This window comes from Triticum dicoccoides, chromosome 5B (genome assembly GCF_002162155.2).
Source record: "Triticum dicoccoides isolate Atlit2015 ecotype Zavitan chromosome 5B, WEW_v2.0, whole genome shotgun sequence".
NCBI lineage: Eukaryota > Viridiplantae > Streptophyta > Magnoliopsida > Poales > Poaceae > Triticum > Triticum dicoccoides.
This window is the reverse complement of record NC_041389.1, coordinates 125,177,429-125,184,150: the sequence shown is the minus strand read 5'-3', so window position 1 is coordinate 125,184,150 and position 6,722 is coordinate 125,177,429. Positions and strand designations below refer to the sequence as shown.

General features: G+C 45.1%; 1 long non-coding RNA gene across 6 annotated transcripts; it reads left to right on the top strand.

Annotated features, from left to right (window-relative positions):
• Positions 1 to 1,381: 1,381 nt before the first annotated feature.
• LOC119307760 lies at positions 1,382 to 5,705 on the top strand. Of its 6 annotated transcripts, none has more exons than XR_005149511.1 (6): positions 1,382 to 1,668; positions 1,763 to 1,946; positions 2,090 to 2,184; positions 2,353 to 2,484; positions 2,619 to 4,257; positions 4,369 to 5,705. It is a non-coding gene; the product is annotated as an uncharacterized LOC119307760 (long non-coding RNA). The 6 variants fall into 6 exon arrangements; XR_005149509.1 differs by having other exon boundaries at positions 1,394 to 1,946; positions 2,619 to 2,784; positions 3,979 to 4,257; XR_005149513.1 differs by having other exon boundaries at positions 1,396 to 1,946; positions 2,619 to 2,784; positions 4,172 to 4,257.
• The last annotated feature ends 1,017 nt before the right edge of the window (positions 5,706 to 6,722 follow it).

The window sequence follows — 6,722 nt, the reverse complement described above, 5'->3', positions numbered from 1 at the left end:
CTGCACAACTGCATCACCCCCTATCTTACTCCCTCAGATACAGCAGCAATTGAAACGCAGAAAGGTAATCAACCAGACAAGCCAATGATACACTCTGAACCCGAGAACAGCATATGAAGTATACAAATTGCGGGGCACGGCAGGGGGAGTGAACAGGGGCGTACCTGCCCACGACGTGAGGACGGAGGCGATGGAGGTGCCGACGGTGAAGACCATGCGGCACTGCAAAGGCGGCGGCGGCCTAGGGGGACGCGGCGCGGGCAGCGAGCCGCAGGGGGGTCGGCGTGGCTCGTGGTCGCCTTCGTCGTCGCCTTGGCACTCCCCTTCTCGCCTTCCGCCTCTGGTCCTGCGCCTCCCCCGAGTATTTCTTCTTGCTTCACCGTCCGTTTTCTGCCCCTCTCAGGGCGGGAGATCGCGCCGCCCCGGAGGAGGAGGTCGCCCCGGCGGCGTCGGATGCACGGTCGCGACCGTCGGAGGAGCGTCCGCAAGGTCGAGGAGGAGCGGAGTGCGGAGCTGCGGGAGTAGAGTACGCCGGAGGGCGGGACGATAGTGAAAGCGGGAGGAATGGCGGAGCTCGCGCGAGCCGGGGCAGGGTGCCTCACCGCAGAAAAGTGAGGGGAAAGGAAGAGGAGTGGGGTGAGCGCCGTGAGGCCTATAGCTGGCCAAACGGGCCGGCCCGGCACGGCCCATCCTAATCGTGTCTGGCACGGCCCGGCCCGCCAAGGCACGATTATTATACGGGCCGTGCCGTGCTGGCCCGCGTGCTGCAGCCTGCAACCCAGGCACGGCCCAGTTAGTAAACGGGCCGGCATGTTGGCCGGTTTAGCACGGTGGGCTGCATAATTTTAGCCTGTTATTTGACGCACTGAGCGTTTTTAGCCTACTTTTACATGTTGGGCCATATATATATGTATAAAAAAATAAAAAAACGTAATCGGGCCGTGCCGTGCCGGCCCGTGTGCCCAGCCTCCAGGCCCAGGCACGGCCCAGGGCGTGCCGCGTGCCTGGCCCGGCCCATTTAGCCCGTGCCGTGCCTGCCCCAAGGCGGGCCGTGCCGGCGTGCTCACGGGCCGGCCCGAAAAAACCGGCCCATTTGGCCAGCTATAGTGAGGCCCTGCTCCACCTTGCACAGTGCTAAAGACTGTCACATTTAAAACAATAATGAGGCTAGCCAACTCACCTCCACAAGGCTCCCCCGATTGGTCCTTGGTTGGTCATCGGATTTGTCTTTCTGGCTTGTCTGGCCCGTTGGATTTCACCTTGCGGTCAAACTATTTTCACCTCGCAGTCGTTTTTACTGACCAATGACGAGTGGGCTCGTCTCGCACGCTCGTTGGCTGGGTTGGCCGCGCCCGCGTGCAGGAGGTTTTCCCCAATCCACACCCCGCGTTCCCCAGCCAATCCATCCTCGCCTCGTCCCACTTTCCCCTCAATCCCCACAACATCTCCCGCCTCAATCCCTCCACCTCGCGTCACCACGGCCTCCGCCCCGGAGCCTCGCCGCCTGCTATTCCTCGCCGCCCCTGCGAGCTCGGTGGCGGGATGAATGGATAGGGGAGGTGGGCGAGGAGGGTTACTCCACCCACCAGATCCACGCCGCCCCTGCCCAAATCCTCTCCGCGTGCGCTGCACCCAATCCCGTCCTCGCTCGTCTCGTCCGACGGCCAGGTCCCCATCCTCCTGCGGTTCCCCTCCCTTTCTTCCTTCTCCTCCCTCACGACACGCCTCATGTCTCCATCTCGCGTCCTTGCTGCCGCCACAGCCTCTCCAGGAGGCTCGCCCTCCGTGCTGCAAAGCAGCAGGCCCGAACCTGGAGGAGGAAGAGGAGATCCCGGGGTCTAGACGGTGGCTCGGTACAGTTCCTTTTCGATATGTTCTTCATGGCGCCGATGGCTTCCACGGTGCAGAGGAAAGTATGCGTGCCTTCTGCTGGAAAGGGCTCGGTGGTAAGTTTGGCTTGTTCTCATATCTCAGCGAGTCATGTATTTTGTATGCATCTATCCTGCTGGGATTAGTTTGATATTTTTCCCATTGGACACTCTCCTATCTGAATATATGTCTTATCTATTTGATGTCGGTTCACATGCAGGTTGGGAGAGTAGCGCCATGAATGATGAATGTTGGCGATCTTTTTATTGTGACACAACGCTTTCGAGTTTCATGAGACATGGCCATTCTCAAAGGGTAGTTATTGGTGTTGCCATATTCATTCATGAATACTACCTTATACCAACTATTATTATTTAGCTTTCTTAAGATATGCCTCTTTCATACCCTGCGAAGAACAAATTATGCATGCATATCTTCATGCGTGATATGCCTCCTTTATATTAAGAAAACCATTTTTTGCAGGTTTAAACTCCACATGGTCAGTAGAATGGGTATCTAAAAGGACCAAGATCTAACTGAGTTAAAAAAGTACGTTGCCACTGCCTCGGTGTTTATAACAGTGGTGCTTGTTCTGAATTGAATGATCTATGGATGGTAAAAACCTCTCTCTACACTAGAATGATGTGTTGATTGATTCATGTACGGTTTGTGTGATATAATCATACAAATAGTCTTGCATTACTTTTCTAGCTCAATGCTCTCTTCTGAATAGGGGTTTGCGGCTGCAGGTGAAGGATGTGCGGACAATAAGGAGATGGAAAATGAAGCAATGCTATGGGAGAAAATTGAGGGAGAACAGTTGGCCGCCGTCCATGAATGGGAAGGCAGCAGACCTGCGGTGTTTGCAGAATCAACAGGAAAAATGACCCTCCAAGCTCCAGGATGGACTAAAAGGTATCTTTGAATATTGCATCTTCTCAGGATTATTGAAGTAGATATGTCTTAACTAGAAGTAGGGGCGATTCAACTATTTTGGTCAGTTTCGGAGGATCCTATTCCTATATGACAAAAAATAATTACACAAAGTACACTGATTGTTTCTGAAAATGGAAAGTGAAACCAATTAGTTAGGTACAGGACAAGGTACACGCAAGCTGAACAAAGGGAGGAGTGGGGAAGAGTGGTGTTTGAGGTTAAGGTGACTGATAGTGGCACTGAATTTTAGTGTGTGTGGACCTTTTGACCACGTGGGTGTGCTCTGTCATATAATGAAGGTATAAAATTGCTAGCATGCTATGACAGTTTTACATTGATGATGGTTAGGCTAGCCTACTCCCTGTAGATTTTACAGTGAAAAATTGAAGGAATATGGTAAACCATTTTATTTATTTTTCGAGAAGTGCAAGATCCTAGGTTTTCATTCGATGTTACTGATAATTGTCAATAAATAATTATATGCAAGATTGTTTGTTGATGACCAGTAAATTTGTCAAAGTGGGATTTTAGAATATAAAAATATGTTTACTATTGATTTTGTTTAATATCTAAAAATGCAGACCAGTTCTTTAGTGAATTTTAAAATTTCCCTTCTTTATAGACAAGGTTTTAGTTTTGTTTGGTTGTTAATCTGGTGTATACAGAGATTTGTTACCAGCCTATGGGAAAAACATCACTATCTATTTATTCTCTCACATGAGCGCAAATGAATGAGCTTCAATGTCTCCAGGAAATTTTATGTAGACATTAATCCATCGCTTTCATGTCATGTTATACTTTTCTAGGCTTTTTTTGTCAGATAATATATGATTTGGGATCTATGTTTTTGAGTCGTCTGTTGGATGCCAATGAAAATCTGGTGAAGGTATTTCTTTGGTTTGAGAGCGTTGACCGGTTCTGCTGAGGACAAATCCAAACAGATAGTTCTCTGGTTCTCTAGATTATAATTAATAGGATGGAAGTTTAGGTTTTCTGAAGATGTTTTCCTTGGAGAGGCGGGGTCTGCTTTGGTTTCTTACTCTTGGGCTCTTCCCTAAAATACTTGACCGGATGCCACTGATAGTTAATTAATACATTAATAGCTTGGATGGTTCTGTATTTTTTCTCTTTAGATTTATAACTCTTCAAGAATTATAATGGAGTATTTTCTAGGTTATCTTGATCTAGAGCTTTTATCGCCTCTTCAGTAATCTACTGGAGAAAAACTTTGACGTGAAGCATCCCGTCGGATATCTATTCCTACCAATACATATACCTGCTATTTGCTGTCATGTGTAATGCATACTATATGGTATGGTATCCACTTATTCAGGATTCCTCTGAAGTAAGGAATTTGTATTACCAGAAGTATTATCTAAGTGATATTTTTCGGGATTGGTGTACTTCTGCTCTTGGTAGGAGATCCTTGACCAGGACACTATTCTACAAAAGGTAATAACTGAGAATTCATGGGCAATGTAAAATTTGCAGCACGATATTTTGAGGCAGTAGCTACTCAAGCGTTAAAATGATTAACTGAATGGATCTCTTACACGCCAGCAGCAAATGGTTGAGAAAGATCTAAAACTCGGAGAGAAGAGAGAGGGAAAAGAGAACGGGGAGGCGAGGAGCACCTGCATCACATCATGTGGCTGCAGCAGGTCGGCCTCCGTCATCGGCTTCTTCCTGCTAGGACAGGGCAGGACAGGGTGTGGCGACAAGGAGTGGTAGACAAGAAGGGCGATGTAGTAGTTGACGAGGACGGCGATGGAGATAGCGAGCAACGTGAGGAGGATGTGGAGGTCGGTGGGGAAGGCCTCCCGCCCGCGAGATCACCACCATGCCTTCTCCGACTACTTGCTGCTTGACAACATGATCAGAAGCTCATTATCGTCTTGTCTAGTATTGCTGTTATTCTAAACCTGGTCCGGCCTCAAAATAAACTGAAATAGGGGAGTTGTTGGTCAAACAAATAATTCTGCATGTTTGGACACTCAGTTTTCTGCACTTTAGTCATCTGTATGGTTTGTGTTCATGAATAATCAGTGGCTGGCATCATTTTATATTTGCACCGTTTGAGTGCTGATTACAGTAGGTCTACATTTTTTAGTCAAAGTGTTTTTAGGTTACTTTGTTCTTTCAGTTTTCTGTCAGTAGTTTGTTCAATTCGTATGCTTGGGATTTGTTTGATTGACGGACCTTAAAGCTGATGCAATAATGCTTGCCAACCAAAAGGCGGTTCTTCTGTTAATTTTTTCGATCCTCTTTTTTTATTTAGATAAAAAGGAATGCTATTGCTTATGTTCTCTGACGAACTGTACCTTGAATTCTTGGTTTTGCAATTCACTGAAGAATCGTCCATCACAAACTCTATTCATTGAGAACTTTACCTGGATATGCTAAAGCTTGCGCACTGAGATTTGTTGTTCAGTTAGCGCTGGAGTTGTGCAACTCCCATGTAGTTTTCTAATGTGTCAACAAACTGAAAATTGTTGATCCTTCTCACTGCAGATTGTGTCATGAGCTCGAAGACATTAAGGCACTGTTAGTTAAATGTTCCAATTCTTGTGTACAAGAAGCTACATGGTGGCTCATGAGATAGATGCACTAGCTCAATCATCAGATCTTGGTGATGTAATGATGCTTGGCTAGGCTTTAGTATGTCAGAGATTAGAGGAGTTGCATGTGAATATATGTTGGAATAAGAGAATAGGGAAAAGGCTCAATACAGTGTTGTAACGACCAAAACAAACAAAAACGAAGATTATAGTGATGGATCTTCACATCCAGATAGGCAAGGGAAGCCTTTTCTTTTGAAATGCAATGTACCTCTTACATTACATAGACCATGCCAGTTAGTTTCTGGCAGCCGATGAGAATGAACACAACCATTTGTTCCTTGTCTGCCATGTGTATTTTTGCTTTGTCCTCTGCTTCTGATAAGGCAAGACAGATCAAACCAACACAATAATCCTCTGACACTTCATTATATTATGAAAAAACACCGATTTTCCATGTCAGGGTAGTACTATGTCAAACTGATGCTTTGTACTACATGTTCTGGTGTATACCCTGGCAATATTAGGCATTTGCATTGTCCTTTGATTTGTTTGTTCATATGGCATTTGTTTCTTTTCAGTTATAGCCACTTTTATGTCTGATTCGAACCCATCCATTTGTCTTGTTTTCATTTGTTTCTTACAAGTTCTTTCTGAAAAGATGTTGTCTTTCAGTTGTATATTCATTCTCTTGATTTTATTTGTTTCTTATGCAAGGGTTCTCTCAAAAATTATTTTTGTAGGCAAGACGAAACTGAAAAGGTCATTTGGGACAAGTGGAAGGAGGAAAGCCGCCGTAAGATCGATAGTAACTTGCCTCCGCTCTAACAAGAACATTGGAACTATCAAATTGGAACTATCGAATTCAAACTCCTAGATGTCTATGTCAGGATGTAGGACTTTCTCCAGGCAGAGATATCCCCTCTGATCTTTTCATGAATACTTTCACCCTTTTTTCTGTAAAGTGCTGTTGATTTTAATAAAATCCCTCTGTTCAAAAAACAATATAATTTCTAGCTCCTACAAGAGCTTGTTCATTCAGACCTTTCCTTACATTTTAACTATGGTAGTGACCTCTTTTATTTTTCTATGTAACGATCACATGCATAAATGGTTGAAAATGGTGTCTGAATGGCGCATTTTTAGCTCATTTTTTACCATGCACCTAAATAATTTCTAAAACTTAAAATATATTAAATAAACGCAAATGGTTTCAAAACAGTCGTGTTTGAATTTTTTCTTGGGCCATTTGGTCCTATGTTATTCGAATAAGATCACATAATATGCATGCTCAAGTATATATTTTCAAAGATAAAGTATCCTTCATTTTTCATCTTCAAGGGTTCGAATTAGTCCCTA